Here is a 20121-nt window from a genome sequence, read left to right as displayed (position 1 = left end):
CCTTATGTCAGCTGTCTTACGCTTGTTGATTAACTTCGAAAGTTCTGCCAGTTCTATTCTAGCTGTAGGGTTAGAGGCTTTCATACATTGGCGTTTCTTGATCAGATCTTTCGTCTCCTGCGATAGTTTACTGGTATCCTGTCTAACGGAGGTACCACCGACTTCCATTGCACACTCCTTAATGATGTCCACAAGATTGTCGTTCATTGTTTCAACACTAAGGTCGTCTTCCTGAGTTAAAGCCGAATACCTGTTCTGTAGCTTGATCTGGAATTCTTCTATTTTCCCTCTTACCGCTAACTCATTGATCGGCTTCTTATGTACCAGTTTCTTCCGTTCCCTTCTCAGGTCTAGGCTAATTCGAGTTCTTACCATCCTGTGGTCATTGCAGCGCACCTTGCCGAGCACGTCCACATCTTGTATGATGCCAGGGTTAGCGCAGAGTATGAAGTCTATTTCATTTCTAGTCTCGCCGTTTGGACCCCTCCACGTCCACTTTCGGCTATGCCGCTTGCGGAAGAAGGTATTCATTATCCTCATATTATTCTGTTCCGCAAACTCTACTAATAACTCCCCCCTGATATTCCTAGTGCCTATGCCATATTCCCCCACTGCCTTGTCTCCAGCCTGCTTTTTGCCTACCTTGGCATTAAAGTCACCCATTAGTATAGTGTATTTAGTTTTCACTCTACCCATCGCCGATTCCACTTCTTCATAGAAGCTTTCGACTTCCTGGTCATCATGACTGGATGTAGGGGCGTAGACCTGTACAATCTTCATTTTGTACCTCTTATTAGGTTTCACAACAAGACCTGCCACCCTCTCGTTAATGCTATAGAATTCCTGTATGTTACCAGCTATATTCTTATTAATCAGGAATCCGACGCCTAGTTTCCTTCTCTCTGCTAAGCCCCGGTAGCACAGGACGTGCCCGCTTTTTAGCTCTGTATATGCTTCTTTCGGCCTCCTAACTTCACTGAGCCCTAATATATCCCATTTACTGCCCTCTAATTCCTCCAATAGCACTGCTAGACTCGCCTCACTAGATAACGTTCTAGCGTTAAACGTTGCCAGGTTCATATTCCATACCCATACCCACTTCCAATTCCATACCCACTCTTGAATCACGCCGAAAGCTGCTAAGGCTTGAATTCCTTTCCCTTCTTCTCAACCACAGGCTTGAAATTAAACCATCGACTTACGTAACGCCTGCAATAACGCGGCACACAAGACAAAATCATCCGGACTCACTAACACCCTATTATGCTCGAAGTGACACGTTTACGTTTTCTTGTTTTCCCGGAACAATATCAGTCTAGTACGACAGTTTACAGACACAGTGTGGCTAAAACTGTATAAATTTGTATTTGCTTGTTCCTAATTTGTTCTCTTTTGGTTGTATGCAGTCTATTGCCCCTCTGCTTGGACCGAAAGGTCTGCAGTATGTACTAAATAAAATAAAAATAAGTAAATAAATCAACCTGGGCACGTGACTATTTCACAGCCAAGTTGAAAAGCGGATGCCAATAAGTCATCATCATAAAAATTACCACCATTAGCGTCGTGTCGTGGCACTTGCCTTCCGTCGTGAGATGCGGGCCGCATAGTGTCTATGCGTGCGCCCTATGCATTGCAATGCAATGCAACTGCATTGTATTGCAGTTGGATAGTGGGATTCAGCTAGAGCAAGGTAGGCAGTTGGAGAACGCTGGTGTCGCTGCCCAGTGTGCGTAGCAGCTATCACTGGGAATGAGAAAAAAATATCCAGTTCCCCCCCAGGTTAGGTCCCGTGAACATCGCGCATGAGTCAGCGACTGTACCGCTGAGCCGAGCCAGCGCTGCCTAGCACGCAGCGAGAAGGAAGGAAGGAAGGAAAAAGTGGAGAAGGAAAGGTAGGGAGGTTAACCAGTTTGGCTTAACCGGTTTGCTACCCTACACATGGGAGAGGGATGGGGGAGATTAAACATGGGGAAGGGGGAGAGGGGGAGAGCACACAGCACAGCACACACGCAGCGAGAAAATGACCCACAAAGGTATCCTAGGCCGGAAGGAGACACGCGATACGACATGCGCGCCGCGTAGCGACGATTTGTGCGCATTTTCATTGCATTATTACGCGAGGTCGAGCGCGATGTAGCACATGCGCAGGCAGAGGTGCAAGGTTGGTAAAGAAAGTTTCAAAAAGAAAAAGTTTAAGGGGATGTATAGAAGAATGCTAGAAAAACTATACATTGTGTATCTACTGCAGCGTTTAAAAGGGGACACCAAGAAATAATCACCATGATTATAATAATCTCCATTAGCATCGTATCGTGCCACTTGCCTTTCGTAGTGAGATAAGGGCCTCGTAGCATCTGTACGTGCGCCCGTCGCATTGCAGTTGCATAATATTACCCCAAGTTGTACGCCATGTAGCAGTTCCTTTGGTAGCGGTACAAGGTACATAGAGATCTCTTCAGGGAAAAAATGGAAATTATGGGCATGTATAGATTCTGATGTAATGGCAAACATGCATGGTATGCCTGAATAATTCAAGCAGGCTAGATGACTATCACCGTCCAGTTTCATAGGAAATGTCATAAAATCTTCATCATCATCAGCATCGTATCATGCCACTTCACACGCGATGTGACATGCGCGCCGAGCAGCGTCAATACGTACAAAGTTGGCATTGCACTTTCGCTATATTCTAGCAGGTACCCCGATGTGTAGCAGTTGCATATGCATTAAGCTGGTAGCGGTTAAGCCAAGCAGGCTAGGTGTTTATTTATCACCACACTGTTTTGAAGGGGCTGCCAACAAACTACTATTATCATCATCAACAACAACAGAAACGTACCATGCCACGGGTCGATGGATGGGACATGTGAGCAACGTATTCTGGATGCCTCTGTTTACCCTTCAGACGTCATGGCACCTCCTCGCAAGGTGCGAACCGCTGCTGAAGCTGATTGTGCAGCTACGTTAGCAGCTACAACCATCCAACATCAGCAGTCTGCTGTGCACAGGGCAAAAAAGCAGCCACGCAAGCCGCAGCTCGCCGTCCACACTGCCCTTACAAAAAATTTTAATGTGCTTTTTTAGGAAGTCTTTTGAACTTTCTCTATAGAACTTTATTGTGTTTATTTTGATTGCTTATAGAATTTTCCTATAGAGTTTCAAAAGTTATTTGGCCACCGCATTCTTATAGGAACTCTAAAGACACATTTCTATAGAACATTTCTATCGAGTTGCTTTAGAGATGCTAAAGACAAATTTCTATAGAATATTTCTATCGAGTTCCTTTAGAGATGCTAAAGACAAATTTCTATAGAACATTTCTATCGAGTTTCTTTAGAGATGCTAAAGGCAAATTTCTATAGAATATTTCTATCGAGTTCCTTTAGATGTGCTAAAGACAAATTTCTATAGAATATTTCTATCGAGTTTCTTTAGAGATGCTAAAGGCAAATTTCTATAGAATATTTCTATCGAGTTGCTTTCGAGTCCCTACAAGCAAATGCCTATAAAAGCTAGGCCGATGTGTGTAAAGTACTTGCAATTTACCAAAGTTCTACTGTAGGCAATAAGGACTACAGTAAATGCAGTGGCAAAATAATTGGTGCTACAACCACAAAGTATTCAGTTTGAAATGTTTATTGCACTTCAGACTAGATACATGCTTCATATATGTGACATACACACTTCAGACTAGAACTTGCAACACACAAACTGTAGCTGCCAACATGCTTCTCAGGTCAAGCTGGTGGTGCAAACACACGAAACATGAGGTAAAAGAATCAGTGGCAGACTTGATTACAGTTGACACCTCGCAATAACAGGCTTGACTAGGACAAGAAACCATACCATTAAAACTGCAAAAGGAGTGCCTGTTCCAGCAGTGCACATTAAATGTTTGGATACTAAAGCCTGAAAATAGACTGATATGAATGTGCACTGCAATGTTGTGTCAGCCTGACGAAACGACACAGCATTTTAGTCTGAGCAAAAATAACACTGGCAGTCGCTGCAAAAATGTGGCAAATAATGGCTTTCACAGATAAGTACACCATATACCGAAACCACACAGCATTTTAGTCTATGTTTATGTGTAAAATTAGCACTGGTAGGCCCTGCAAAAATGTGGCAAACAGGGGTTATCATAGAGCAGTACAGCATATATCGTAAAAAGTTTAAAAGCTTGTATTTCGTTGTAAGGGACACAATTTCGAGATCACAGCCAATATTCTAATTAGAGTGAGAAATACAAACCAGACCGACACACGCAATGACTAAAAAACAGATCTGGCTCAGGAGCTCCTATGTAATGCACATGAACAGTAAAATCGTTTTTCTCGGCAACTATGCAACCAAATTTGATGAGGTTTGATACATTTAAAAATGTTTAAATTATAGTTTTTACATTAACACCATCAATTTTTATTAAAATTTGCTGAAAATAGCAAACCTTGAAGGAAAAGGACTTAGTTTGCAACTGTAAATAAAAAAAAGAGCTAGCACAAGTTCGTTAATTCTGTAAATTTTCCTACTCAAATACGTCCAAAATACAGAAATACTTTTGAGACAACCACAGCACTAATTTGAATTAAGTTTGCGGCATTTGAGAATTCTACCTGTTGCAGGAAGGACTATTTGGCAGGTTTAAGAAAAATAACACCACGAAGCTTACTAATGCCCGTCTCTGTGCCAGAAAGAGATATCATAGTTCTGCAGACTCCATCTGCTATGTCTAAAGTCAACAAACTGTATATATGAATTTACAGCTAGCATGAAATTGTTGCAGCGTTTGAGAGTTTCGCGCATCTACTCATAAATTAGTGATTGTATAATAGAGCAGCATATGGTATCTCTAATTTGACAGATTAAATTATGGTATTAGGTCCAAGAGAAATGTGATCTCATTTTTTGTTATATAAGATTTGTTAACCTTACTGCTCTGTTTCTTCAAAATTTACAGTTTCCATGAATTCGTGCTACGTGAATTATGCTTTTTCAAATAACGTTTACTTTGATGCAACAATATTTCTTTATTTTACCTGATTCCTTGCTAAAAAAACTGCACAGTATTCATGAGATATGAATAAATAAATATTAAGTGAATAAGTAAACAAATAAATATTGCGGTTTGTCTTATCATTCCACCACCAGCATGAACTGTAGGGAGCTTTGGCTACTGCCCACATGGTTGCAAGTTCATTCTTACATGACCACCTGCTATTTCACTTCCCAGGAATGGAGCAAGGAAAGGCTAGTTTTTGGCCTCATTTGGTCCGTCTAGTAACGGTGACGGTGGAGCCTGGAAAATAAAATTGAAATTAATTTTCAAAAGGTGTAATGAACATTCAGTCATAATGTATTAGCAGGCACAAACATGCCACAAATATCTATATAGTTGTAGCATTATGCTAAGTTTCATTTCAGTATTTCAGAAAAAAATTATAACAGAAAGGTGGCAGAACGCCCCACCTCCCCACCACTCTGCCAAACAGTGGCAGTTCTTTTGAGAATCACTTTTGAGAATATTTTTACTTTCCCAAGATTCGGTGACATCAGCACTGGGCCAATGTGCCTGGCAGTAGAATGTCATTGCTGATGACAAAAAGCATCTCCGAACGACAACAGCCTAGTCACACATTAATCTCATCTTGCAATGACAACACATTCCCATTTATAACATAAGCAAGCAGGAACACCCATGAGCTAAGAGTCCTATACAGATGTCACACTATGCATAGAAAATTTTTTTTTTGAAAAGGGAATGACCTACTGGCTTCTATTGCTGAGCGGTAGACAAAATTAATATTCCATCCGCTATTAGCCATAGTTGGTATGTACTATGCTTAATATGCGAATAATAAATTTCTCACATGGAGCTTGGGCATCTAAGTATGCATTGTATGGGGAACAATAATGTTTTAAGTTGTTTTCGCAAACTACGATGGATAACTGCCAATTTGTGGTATTTGGAACACAGTCGCGATGTCACTGTCAGATACAATGGACACAGTATATTCGTGCTTCTTGAGTTATTGAAACAATTAGTTTCTAATTTAGTACGGGTATGTACACTGATATGTATCCTAAACGCAATGATAAGACTGCCCAATTGCAATTGAAATGTTAATTCAGTTATAATTAAAAAGGGTCCTTCTTGCAACCTGGCATGTGAAAAACAGAAAACAAAAATTATACTAATCAAGTAACTTTGAAAACTGATTGCATAACTGCTCTATAGGTCAAGCAGAAAATTTAACAAGAAATAACGTGCCTAAATCTAGTTGCAACAAACAAATTTGTTACTACGAAGGTTGCGGACAATTCAGTAAACAGATTGTGACCCAGTCTTTTTATGTGGCATTCCTCAGCGATGTTGTTGGCCAATTGGTTGCCGCAGCTGAACAAAACAGATGAACAGTCTAAATCAGGTGCGCAGCCCCAGTCCCATCGGTGCATGGTCAAGTGGGACGAACATACTGATCCGGGGAGTGAATTATGGTGCTGTCTTAGGTACGTGTTGAGGCACCGGCCAATCTGTTGCATGTACATTTGACCAAATATACACATGATCACAAGAATAGACTACACTACCCCTGACAGACAAGACAAATTTAGTGGTATCTAAGCAAGCCTTTCTTGTCAGGGTGCCATATGCACAGCAGTGTGCAAGAGAATTGAGAAAGGCAAGCAGGCAAGGGAGGCTTGCTCGGTGAAAGATACCACCAAATTTGTCGTGTGTCACAGGCAGTGAGTGCACTGTATCCCTTTCACATGTGGTCAAGCGTACATACGGCAAACTGGCCGGTATCTTCTCATGTGTATAAGAGATCCAGTATGGTCATCCAACTTGGCCGTACATTTCCACAACGGGGCTTCATGTTGGATTACAATCGTTCATCTGTTTTCATCCACCGTAAAAACTGACAAGTGAAATCGATGAGGCATACCACATATATAGTAAGAGATGTGGGTGAGCCCCCATATTTAATGCAACAAACAAAAAAGGCATCCTGTGTAGGTCAACAAGGTATCTATATCAGTCTGTGCCTATGTACTACAGAAGTAAATGCAGCTTAGTAAATACTGACCTTCATATTAATTTTGAAGAAAGAAATTAAAGCTCACCAAATGTGTATTTTGCAGTGGCTGTTACTATGGGAACAGAGAAGTAACTGTAAAGATATCAATGATAAACAAAGATATGCACACTACATGCTTAGACCTGTGACATATTTAGTCCACTACCCTTCGAATTCCTACATGCACAGAAAACTGCACGAGATTCTAGCACAAACAGAAAAAAAAAATATGCAAATAGGGGTACAGCATAGGAAATAGTTTTCAAAGAATAAAACCCCAATAAAAAGTCATAAATACACTATGTACAAAGCAAAAAATATATGTAACTTGCAGGTAAGCAACTTACGCAAAAGAAATACTAAACATCAGGAATGGTTGGGTATAGTTTTATACAGAACACAATCATGTGGGCATAATGGCTATGCACACTAATAGGTAGCAAGTTCAATAAGGTTGCATAAATATTTAGTCTCTTTAGTATGCTGCATTAAGTAATGTGTCGACAAACTTCACCATGAATGACACCAAGCCCCCTTTTTGGAACACGTACATTTCATACACACCTGTCATGACGATCCAGATCACACGCCATGCTGCTGCAGCCATATATCCACAGGGTCGGCATTTCTTGGGGCTCCTCGATCTTGTAGTTAATGTTGTGGGTCATGGCCTCGCCACTACAAAATCAATTCTATGTTAGCTTAAAGCAGTGGCACAATAAAGCTGTGATACCGTGAAGACATGCAATCAGCACCTAAAAGAGTCACGAAAACAATGTCTGCACTAATGTGGAAAGAGAGCAAATGCTCGAAATCATCGAATGTCATGACAATGCGGACCTCTACATCAAATAAAGTTTTGGACGCACCGCAGCAGCAGATTACAATCTAAACTTAATGTTTTTTTTTCCATTACTTAGTATAGGCAACGTTCCCCTGTCATGCTTAGTTAAGTCAGTGATGTCAACACATCTTGCCTTGGAAATAAAGCTGTACTAGTAGCAAGCTGTGATTGGCTTACATTTTTTTCTTAGAACTGTTCGTTAGCCAAAAACCTCGTAAGCAGAGATTGTGCACAACGTCGAAGCATATATAAGTGAGGAAACGTCATTGAAGAAAGAATCGATGAAGAGGTAGACGGGTCGTTACTATGCAACTTTAGCAGACAGGCGGGAGCTCACGCACAACTGCACAAGGCGAACACGATTTCCGAAACTTTTCTCAGGGGAAGCAAACGCTTATCAGGATTATCAATTCCGCACTGTGGCAATAGAGTTGCGTACACAATTCTTACAACCAGCGCGTAGCAAGTATCAGCACAGGGTTCACTGTTGTCGTGGGTGTTCCACTTACTACGTTCGCAAGGCACTCTATACACACACGGGAAGCACACACAACACGGATGAACGCACGTGTAGTTGGCGAGCACGATTGCTTACCGTTTCAACAGTACGACGAGGTCGAAAGGCACTCCCAAGTTTCCAGTGATGCGTCTGCGATGTTACTTGCAGCAAACAAGCCACTGGGTAGTGGACGAGCTGAGGCGCGCTAATAATACGCATTACTTCTCTGCGCCGTCCACCAAACTTTCCACGAACACAAGCGGAGACAAAGGGAACGCACTCCATGGCATGAAACTCGTTGGTCCACATTTAGCTGGCGCGCCACGCATACGGCGTGCTTACAGCGAGACTCAAGCCATCTTCTGGCACTTTCGTGCTCGCGAACTACGTCTCATTTCATTACAGCAAACCTAATAACACACGGTCAAACAAACACATCGACGCAGCTCGCACGACAACCGTTGAAGACGGAGCAATAACAACACGCCGTAGCTTCGTATTCTACCTGTCGCGTTGAATACGAAAATACCGGCGCCGCCAGCGCCGTCTGTATAATAGTGCGGCTGCTGTGGCCTCCGTGATTCCTACAATAATACCCACTACAGCAGGTTTTGTGCCGTTTTGAGCCGGCCTTTGAGCCGAACTACATACATATGTTGCTAGACAAGAAGAAACATTGACATGCTCATATTGTGTGCTATAGTTTAGGGCAGAAATAAATTACATGCAGTATTCTTGCTTTTGAATCGCTTATGCCACATGTAGTCAGCAAAAAGCATGGCCTTCAAGATCTCGACAATTTACCCTGTGTAAGCTATCGCTGCGGTGTGATTTTAACGATTTCAACCTCGGTCACTGGCCTTAAAACCCTAACTGACTTTATGCGCAGCCGTTACCTGCAGTGCCTGTGCCCTCACTTTGTTTCTCATTGAAGTAACTTCCTGCTGTCGTTTAAATGTAGCCCAGAAATTGTCGACACAACCTCGGAGGTACACGTGTGCAGTGTGTGATGTTTCCGTGCGCTTGTGTCCGTCACACAGCAACGTATATACGATGATGTTTAATTTTACCCGTGAGGTACAGGTTACGCTTATGTGTTCCCTATCTTGCTTTCGTGGCGATGCGCTTATCATGCGCGGATCGCGCTCATGTGGTCTGTGACTGTTCAAGATTCCTTGAAAAAAAAAAAGATCGTTTCTGCAGCGTGCATTTGAGTGGTATGTGCCAGAAATTTGCGGCGGCGTTCGATCTGTTTCCGCCCCAAGTGCTGCAGTCACTGCATGCCAGCAAATAGATATGACGCGATTGCTAAGGCGCAGTTTTGCTTAGTGTTTCTTGGTATACATTTTTGTGATTTACCTGCATATGCGATATAAACCACAATGCGCGCTTCCGTTATATTTCTTTGGTTTTCCTAATTTCGATTAGTGTGATGTTTGCCTTGGTCAATGAGTGTCTTGTTAACGATGCTCTTACTTGATAGTAAAAAACCTCTGAAATGCCGATTGCAAGAACCAGCGTCTTCTAGTGCCTTCCAGTGTGAAACCAGCGCGTTTTTCTTTTTCTTTCTTTTTTTTAGGCACTGGATCGCACTGGGTCAACACCTCCTATTTGAGGGTGTTGACTGGGTACGCTGGCGCTCGCTGGGACTCACTCGAGACCAGTGAGAACGCTGGATAAGAGCTGGGTCACACTGGAAGAGACGCTCGCATTGGAAACGGCGCTGGTTGTGTTTGTGCCGCGCTGGCTCCAGCACGCAAGGACGAGCGCTGCTGAATATTAAATGCTTTATACAATTTCATGGCTTGATACTAGTCTCTTGTCCTAAATAACGCTATATCTTAGGGTCATAGAACTATTTCGTGTCGCAGCATGGAATAAAGGTGCGTGAGCTACCTTGTTTATTCCTGCATATGTGACACTGAAAATCACTTTCGTTTTTTGCATTTTGCCTTGTGACAGGGCGGACAGCTAAATTCTTTAACGAAACCACGCATAGACGGAGGACGCCGCTTTTTTAGTAGTTCGCACGTAACGTATTACTGGGAGTTATCGCCATTGTCGCAGTGTTGTGGAGTGGACATGAAATCCAGAAGTCGTACAGACGCGCTCGAACGGACCCCGAGTTCGATGCCTACCGCTGCTTGATATTATCGCACCGATAACAAAGCTGAGGCGATTCGTGCGCTTCCACTTTCCCTGTTGTACTAAAAAGAGTTCTGAGGCTCAAATACACACATTTTAGCTTTCGCCAGCTACCCGCGCCGAGATCAGTCCCCATCGAAGCTTAGGCATAGCGTATCCGCCGAGTCCGTCTGCACGCTATCGGCGCGTCTAACCTCAAGAATCAAGAAGTCTAAAAAGGATAAATTACTTTATATTTCAGATTTCGCATCGGTGCTTTTAAATAAACAATTTTTTCATGTCTACGGTGCCAGCGCAAGAAGTGAGGAGCGCCGATGTGATGCATCATAAACGCAGGTATATGTGCTGTCGCCGAAGGCTCCCAGCACTAGCCTGCGTTTCTCTGACGAATATATATGGCTAGACAGACGTGTAGACTGAAAGGCATCACTGAACTAAGAAAACATTGCATACCCCTCGCGTGAAGAACAAGAAACGGCTATCGAAATCGGCAGTAACAGCCCATTCATGCAGCGTCCCGGGTCAGTGGTTCATTTAGGACTTTTTTTCGAAGCTAAAATACCAATCGCAGTCGATGTTATGGCACTTCCGAGCACGCTATTGAATATGGAGAGCAAATTTTTCTTTGAGGTACAGGCGTGAGTTTTAGTTGCTGGCCGATAGCGCATCTACCACGTCTGTGCAAGACTTCTCTCTGTGAAACTAAAACTGCTTCTCGATTTTGATAAGCTTCTCGATTTTGGTGCGCCCCTCTGTCAAGCCAGTTATAGGCTTTTTGGGTGCACCCCTAACATCCCTGATGTTGAAATAAAGGTATTTGACGGGACGTGTTGCCGGTTGCTAGCGTGTGCCGGGTGTCCCCTCTTGCTTCATTTGTTTCGCTATTACCCATAAGTTTTCGTATTTGAAAAGGCAGATACGCCGCCTGCAGCGTCTATGGAGCCAGCTACCTAACGAAAAGCGCGCTTCTGATAGGTTTTACAAACTCTATAGTTGCCCCGGAGTGCCTACATAAGTTTCACTTCAGTTGCCAAACAGAGCTGCGCTTATGAAATTGCCCATTCAAAAATATCAATGCAAAACATCCACCGCATGTGTCTTCTTCATATGCAGACCTTCTCTGTTATTGAGAAATGCTAGACTTAATTCTTGCTTGGCTACTTGAAGTATATTTACGTGTCCGCTACGTAGCTTGTTAGCGCACCAAGGCAAACATTATAATGCTTTTACCGCTAAATATTTTAGAATAAATCTGCCCGAAGTGGCGACCACAAAGGCACTGCCAAGTTCCTGCCTCCTATTTCTTTCACGCTCACAATAAGGGATGCGAAAACTAGCATTTACACGAGAACGTCCATACGAACAATGTGTAAAAGTCCTTCTGCGTATTGTGGAGAAATATGGGATCGCCATTTATAAAACATTTAGCTAATTATTAGCGTGCCCTAAAGGATGCCTTTGTGGGCACCTTAACTAGATCCCGCCGCCATAATGAAGGGAGCCTCCGTATCGCGTCTCGTCGTCGGCGCATGGGCGTCGGCGCAATGTAGCAACATTGCGGCGTCCTGGCGGTTGCAGGTTTCAACGCATGGGCGTTAGGGTTACTTATATTACCTCGATAGGTGAACGTTGGGGCCTGTTTTATGTGTGACGCCAGCCGCGGCAGCTTAGTGCGTAAGGCGCTTCAGTGCTGAGCTCGAAGTCGTACATTCAATCGCGGCCATGGCGTCCGAATTTCGACGGAAGCGAAATAGAAAAAAGAAGAAAAAAAAGAAAAAGAATAAAGAAAGCGCGCGTGCTTAGATTTAGGTGCACATTTACGAACTCGAAATTGATAAGCTCTCTCCCAGTCCCTCACTATAGCATGCCTCATATACAAACCGGGCCTTCGGCACGTAAAATCCAACATTTAAATTTCTAGCGTTATGACCGAGCAAAGTTTCAAAAGTGTCAGTTTCAGCCACTGTATATATTTTGTGGGCAAGAGCTCTTATCCTACCCTGTGCATTCTTCCGCCCCCTTCACCTTACTAGGGCGGAGGAAATTTTGGTTAGAAGGCATCGTGCCAGGGTCGCCCTTACACCAGCTGTGGCCTCCAAGTGGAAGTGGTCGTATTTACCAGTGGGTGCTACGCGTCCAGACTACTCATTGCGAGTGACGGATACGCAGATGCCGCATACCACCTAATACGCACAGGTCCAGGCCCACAATCGGAACTCTGGCGTCTCCTATTGCGACCTTGCCTCCACTACATGCAGTGTCGCATCCAGCTATGACCGCTGGGCACATGGCAATAGATTTCCTAAAACACAGCTTCAATATGTACACTACACAGGCCTTGCAGCACAGATATAATAGAGATATACATATCAAGAATTAAGACTTCAGGGCAAGTTGTGATCACAATAAAAACATATGAAAACGAAGTGTTCGAACGCGTTACACGGTGTTTATCAACCATGTCTGCGAGTGCCTCGGGAAATAACGACGTCACGCCGAGTTTGCGTGTGGCGAAAATGGGGATCATAAGATGTTTAGTGCATGGCGAAAATTTTAAATATGCAGCTGTGATTACATTTTTAAAGAAAACTAGTGCCACACTTTGTCCCTCTTTTTCATTCTTACGCACAGTTTGTGCCATTACCAAAATCCATTTTTGCACTAAACAAGGCACTTGATCACATTGCTTGAAAAGAAGAGGTATGCCGTCGGTAATGCGTAGACGACACCAAAAGCGTCAGATTTAACCACAGCTGCTACAGTAAATTAGGTATTCAAGTAGGGCGGGGGCGTTTTAAATGTGTTTCATCAAAGGGGGGGGGGGGTGCTGCAGAATATAGCACGCTTTCCAGGGACCACGATTATTGCCCTAAAGATTATGTTGCCTTCGAGGCCAGGCACTCATGAGGTCTGGCCGGTATGAGCTGACAAGCGAAGTGTATACCCCTCGCGCTAACGATACTGTCAGCTTAGTATCGCAACGTTACATGCCGCGCAAAGTACTTAAATTTCAAACCAAACGCCGTTTGCAGTTCTCCGCGTGGGCGCCGCCTCCCAGCGAGGGAGTCCATGTTTATATCGCTAAAGTGCGCCTACGTACATGATAGCCCTGCGAAGTCACTCATAGTGTCACGTGACTATAAATATTATTCAAGCCGACATCATTTATTCGTTTACTATGTTGTTTCACTGGATGACTTAGAGTGAACAGAAATAATGAAACACGCAAGCCGAATGTCCTCGTGTTTTTCTTTTACTTCGTGCAGTATGGTAAGAGAGATGTACTTCCATTTCGTCTTTTTGTTCCCACGTCACGCATTTGCGCGCGCAGAAAACCAAACTATGTCGTTATCACTTGCGTATTCCAGCGCCGCGGTCATGCTCTTTCATCCTCTCACGCCTTCCTCATTGCACGCGATTACGGCACTGATCAGGTGTTCTTGTGCATGCAGAGCGCGAGAAATCACTTGCTGCGCAAAACAAGACAGACAAAAGAGCTCGCCCGCGATACTGTCACCGGAACTTTGCCACTACGCAAAAATACGACAGAGCAAATAGAAGGCAGGACCGGTGACGTATCCGTCAGGCGATCCTCCGGCCGTGGCATGGGAGAGCGAAGGGACGGAATTTTGCTGACTGAGCCTAGAGAGGAAAAATGGAGAGGGCATCTATTTCGGTGGTTACGCTCGTCTGCTGCAACCACGGGTTAGCACCACTGCAACTATTTCTATCTCTGCTAATAATGATCAAATTTAAAGAAGTGTTGCCGCAGAACGCTCCTTAGAGGGCACGTAACCACATCCAAAGGATAACCAAAATATCATTGTGGCTCTGTGAGGGTTCTCCTAAAGAGGGCGCTTACCATAGCACTCGTGCAATCGAGTTTATGTGCGCATGTCTGTGTAACAGTTTTCGTATTAAAGAAGGTAACAGTTTCGTCCAAATGGCGAAGTACTTCATTGTAATAGTAAGTGCTAGTCAACTACGCGTCGTAAGGTTGATAGTTTTATTGGCTACATAGCTCAAAGTAAACATTTTCTTGCTAAAAAATAGCAAGCACGATCTCATGTGCACCTAGTCAAACAGGAGCCACGTTGTCATGATGAAGTACTGTCGGCATCAAGAATGGAACGCTTGGAGCAGCCTCTCACTTCAGGGCATTTGGGACAAGTGAGCTTACGCGATCTCTAACACTTAGGGACGCTGGAAGACAACGCACGTGAAGCGACACGCCATCTCGGCTCCCTCCACTATGCGCCCGCTGCAGGTTACCTCCAATGTACCGCACGCAACCAGGGAATGTGCTCAACCACCCGAAGAACCATGCGCAGCCACTTGCGCCCACCTTCCCACCCCGTCCCATGTGTGCCATACTATGGCCACAATACATACATATATACATGCGCAGCCGCCGCAGCCTTCCTTCACACCAGTACCATACCATTGCCAACACACACACACACACACACACACACACACACACACACACACACACACACACACACACACACACACACACACACATGCGCGCGCGCGCACGCACGCACGCACGCACACACACACACGCACACACACACGCACACGCACACGCACACACACACACACACATACGTACGTACGTACAATACGTATACGTATCTACAATCTCGAGGGCCGAAATTAAAAAGCAACTTCTTGAAATTCATCAAAGGGTTTGAATGCGGGCTTACAATCGACAAGCCCTACCCTTAGTTCCACTCAAAGACACATTATTTATTTATTTATTTATTTTTTACATGTGTCGAATCAGCTAGGTAGGGCGGGAGATGAGTAACATTGTACTGAGGGATGTAAAAAAAAGAGAGGGAAATGTTGTTTCCCCTTTTTTCACTTTTTGCTGTTATTCCTTTCTTGTTTTGGTTTGAGATTTGTGATGACTGTTGCCTAGACCAAGGAAATATTTTTAGTGGTCCTGCGCACTAGCAGCCCCTCTCCCTTCCCCTGTGTACATAAAGCCCTGTTTTCCATGAATAAAATTTTTTTCAAGTCCGGCATTCGTGTTGTCTTTCTCTTCTCGTCCGTGTTCAATTGTGCGTTGGAACGATGTTTCATAATGCTAATCACAACCAACCAACTAGTCCAGCTGTCAATACTTAGCGATATCCTTTCAGATGCTTTTTTTTTCGGTGCTTGCGTCAGCTAACACATAGGTTTACGACTAGCGATTACGGGTTTCGTCTAGCCAGTTCTTGTTGAATTTCTTTCTGTATGATTTACACAAGATTCCTTTCAGATGCTTTTTTTCCCGATGCTTGCGTGAGCTAACGCATAGGTTTACGACTAGCGATTACGGGTTTCGTCGTGCCAGTTCTTGTTAAATTTTTTTCTCTATGATTACACAGAGGAAGTTTTAATATGAAAAGCCGAGGTACACATGTGTAACTGTCCATGGAGCCAGCATCCAAACGAAAAGTGCACTATGGGTAAGTTACACAAACTCCATGGGTGCACTGGGATCTCTACACTAGTTTCTTCTTCAGTTCCGGAATTGAACTGGGCTTATGCGAACGATGAGCAAAAATTATTTACGTAAAACATCCACAGCTCGCGTCTTTATATGGAGACCTCTTTTCTTCTATTGAAAAATGCTGAAGTTATAGTTTCGCATTACCGAGTATATTTTCCTGTCCACTAGCTCAATGACGCAATGAGGCATGACATCGTAATAATTTCACAGCTAGGCACATTAGAGTAAATCTGCGCGAAATGGTAGCAGGGAAAGTTGCCGCGTAGTTGCTACTTCCCATTTCTGTCAGGCTCACAATATTCAATACATGATGCGAAAACTAGCATTTACACGAGTACGTCCATACGGACAATGTGTAAAGCTCCTTCTACATATTTTGGGGAAATATTGGATGACCATTTATGAATCATTTCGCTTAGTTTTATCGTGCCTTAAGTTTTGCGTTTGCAGGCCTCTGAGCTAAATCCCGCCATCATAATGAAGAGGGGCTCAGTAGCGCGTCGATTGCGCATCTTGCCTGAATCGCATCTCGTCGTTGGCGCATGCGCGGTGGAGCAATGTATCCACATGGCGGCGTCCTTGCAGTTGTAGATTTGAATGCATGGGCAAGGTCGATCCAAATGGGTTGCGAAGCTTCGAGCGAAAGCAGTTCAGTAAAAATTGTCACCGACATCAGCAAGGGTGGTTTTAGGCAGCAGCGACTGAAGCGCGACTACATTTGTAGAGAACAAACATTGGAAAAGATAAAAGCGTTTTTTTAATTCAAGCGAGGCACAGTTACATTCATTAACGAATAATAAAATTCTTGGTCAATTTTACACATTCGTGAGGAGTTAAGGAAATAGAAGCTCATTTAGCTTTATTATTACTAAAAAATACATTTCTTTTCACCGCCCGCCGTTACGGGGGCGTTGACGCCGCGATCACTCTTAGTGCAATGTACCTCTTGAAGCGTGCAGAAAGGCGCGCTTGTAAAGTTCACCTCTTGAAATATGCCCCCTTCACACGTTGTGCTTTCTTGCTTGTCGAAGTTTGTCTGAATTTGGTGACGCGGGGTAACTTCATCACCTAAAGCACTCCGCACAAGCACTCATCAGCACTCTACACCTAAAGCTTTCGTCGGCCTCCAAAGGAAGCGTGTTTTCTGCAGGGGTGCGATTTCGAATATCGTACGGTTGGCTTATTCCTGCATCGCTTTCCGCGCTGAATGGTCGATATGCCCATCAAATCGAATGGCGGAGAACTCGAATATATAGCTCTAAAGGAAGGCGAACCAAACAAGTTTCGCGCCTTCTAAAACAAAATGGCGTCACCTCTGTTTTTAACGGATATGACGTCACATTATTTTTTCTTCTGCCGGAATTGTTCCCTCCACATACAGATGGCGGTAAGCCCCATAAACCGGCAATAAACATCCATGTTTTGAACGTATGGGCAGCTAAGGAAGCTTCACTTCCAGGTATATTTACCTCGGCATGGGCGCAGGAGTTGTTTTTGTTAACTGGATAGGTGAGCGTTGGAGCCTGTTTTGTGTGTGATGCAAGCCGCGGTCGCTTAGTGCGTCAAGCTTTTCACTGCTGAGCTCAAGGTCGTACATTATATAGCGGCCACGGCGACCGAATTTCGACGGGGCCGAAATGGAAAAAGAAGACGATAAAAGCAAAAGAAACAAAAAGTTGAACGCGTACCTGGATTTAGGTGCACCTTAAAGAATCTGAAATAGGTAAAGTCGCTCCGAGTCTCTCATTATGGCGTGCATCATTATCAAAGCGGGCTTTCGGCGCGCAAAACCGAACAGTGCAATTTCTAGCGTTATGAGCGAGCAATGTTTCAAAAGCGTCAGTTCAAGCCACTCTATATATTGCGTGGGCAAGTGCTCTTATCCCACACTCTGCTCCTTATCCCATTTCCTGCTCCATCCCCTTTCACCTTAGTAGGGCGGAAGAAGTTGTGGTTAAAAGGCTTCAGACAGGGGCGGCCCTTACGCCAGCTGTGATCTCAAAGTGGAACTGGTTGCATTTACCATGGGGTGCTACACGCCCAGACTGCTCAGTCCCAGTGACGGATAGGCAGATGCGTACCACGTAATATGTAGAAGTCCAGGCCTAGAATCGGAATGCTCGCGTATGCCACTGCAAGCTGGCCTCCGCTACAGTGACACGACCAGCTATGACCACTGGGTGCGCGATAACAGATTCCACAAAACGCACTGCTTCAATTAGTACAACACCGGCCTCACAACACACACACATATATTACAGACATACACATCAAAAATTAAGGCTTCAGGGCAATTCGTTATCAAAATTTAAAAAATATATAAAAAGGAAGTGCTAGAACACGTTACACGGTGTTTTATGAACCATGTCTCCGAGTGCTTTGGGAAATGTTGACGTCACACCGAGTTTGCATGTGGCAAAAATAAGGCTCATTTGATGTTTCCTGCATGGCGAAAATTTTCATTTTGTAGCTGTGGTTACATTTGTAAAGAAACCTGGTCGCACTGACCGTCTCTAATTTCAAATTTTACGCATGGTTTGTACCATTACCGAAATTCATCGTTGATGTAAGTAATGCACCTGATTATATACCTTGAAAAGAAGAGGCATGCCATGGGTAATGCGTAGACGAAATCAAAAGCGTCTGATTTAACCGCAGCTTTTGTATTAAATTACGTATTAGATCAGCGCGGGAGCCTTTTCAATATGTTTCGCGAAGGGGGCTACAGAATTTAGCAGGCTTTCCGGGAACAACTATTACTACCCCCGATATTATATTGCTTTCAAGGACTGGCCATTCACCAGGTCTGACCATACTGAGCTAAGAAGCGCACTGCATGCCGGGCGCGCTAACGTGCGTGTCTGCTGAGTATTACTTTCTTATCCACGCTAAGAGTTTAAACGTTAAACAAAACGCCGTTTGCCGTTCTTCTCGCAGACGCCGCCCTCCCAGCGAGAGAGTCGACGTATATCACGCAAGGGTGCCTACGTACATGGCACCCGCCGTGGTTGCTCAGTGGCTATGGTGTTAGGCTGCTGAGCACGAGGTCGCGGGATCGAATCCCGGCCACGGCGGCCGCATTTCGATGGGGGCGAAATGCGAAAACACCCGTGTACTTACATTTAGGTGAACGTTAAAGAACCCCAGGTGGTCAAAATTGCCGGGGTCCCCCACTACGGCGTGTGTCATAATCAGAAAGTGGTTTTGGCACGTAAAACCCCATATATTATTATTAATATTATTACGTACATGGCAGTGCTGTAACGTCGCTTGTAGTGACACGTGACTTCAAATATTATTCAAGTCGAAATCATTTATTTGTTTACTATGTTTCTTCAATAGATGACTTAGAGTTAAGAGAAATAATGATGCATACAAGTCGAATGTCCGCATGTTTTTATTTCACTGCGTGCCATGTAGCAAGAGATGTCTTTCCGTTTCGTCTGCTTGTTCCAATGTAACGCCGTCGCGCGGGCGGACGACGAAACTGTGTCGTTTTCTAGCGTATTCCAGCGCCGCGATCATGCTCCTTCATCATCTCACGGCTGCCGTGAGATGTAATAAATCGCAATTACTACGGATGCGTGGATGTCCGATTTTCCCTTTGTTAATTACTTCTCTCCACCTTGCGGGTTTCAGCAGAACTATTACGTCATGAAATAATTTCTAAAAATATCTGCGCTACTCTCAACCCTGCTCGTAGCCGCTGTATTTCTCGGGAGTGAAATGCGAAAACACCCTTTGTACTTAGATTTAGGTGCATGTTAAAGACCACCTGGTGGTCTACATTTCCGGTGTCCGCCAGTAGGGCGAGCCTCATAATCGGAACATGCATTCGGAACTTAAAACACCATATTTATTTATCTCAACCCCACTGTTTCAAAGATTTGGCTGATGTGCATGTCGAAAGGAACGTCTCCAGCAAATTTCACAGACATCCACAGTACTCCAAATATCGCAGGAGTTAACCTCAACGCTCAATAAGTTAAGCACAGAAGTATCAATGGCGTTCAGTATCGCCCGCGTGGTTGCTATTGTGTTGGGTTCTCAG

The 20121-nt window shown here is 44.1% G+C and overlaps 1 long non-coding RNA gene across 1 annotated transcript; it reads right to left on the bottom strand.

The window, feature by feature from the left end:
- Nucleotides 1-3618: 3618 nt before the first annotated feature.
- On the bottom strand, nt 3619-7740 carry LOC139049429 (uncharacterized). The gene is made up of 2 exons (XR_011508232.1): nt 7641-7740; nt 3619-5296 (listed from the first exon to the last, which is right to left on the bottom strand). It is a non-coding gene; the product is annotated as an uncharacterized lncRNA (long non-coding RNA).
- Nucleotides 7741-20121: the final 12381 nt, after the last annotated feature.

This window comes from Dermacentor albipictus, chromosome 9 (assembly GCF_038994185.2).
Source record: "Dermacentor albipictus isolate Rhodes 1998 colony chromosome 9, USDA_Dalb.pri_finalv2, whole genome shotgun sequence".
NCBI classification, from domain to species: Eukaryota; Metazoa; Arthropoda; class Arachnida; order Ixodida; family Ixodidae; genus Dermacentor; species Dermacentor albipictus.
The sequence above is the reverse complement of the archived record's forward strand: the minus strand, read 5'-3'. Positions and strand labels throughout refer to the sequence as shown.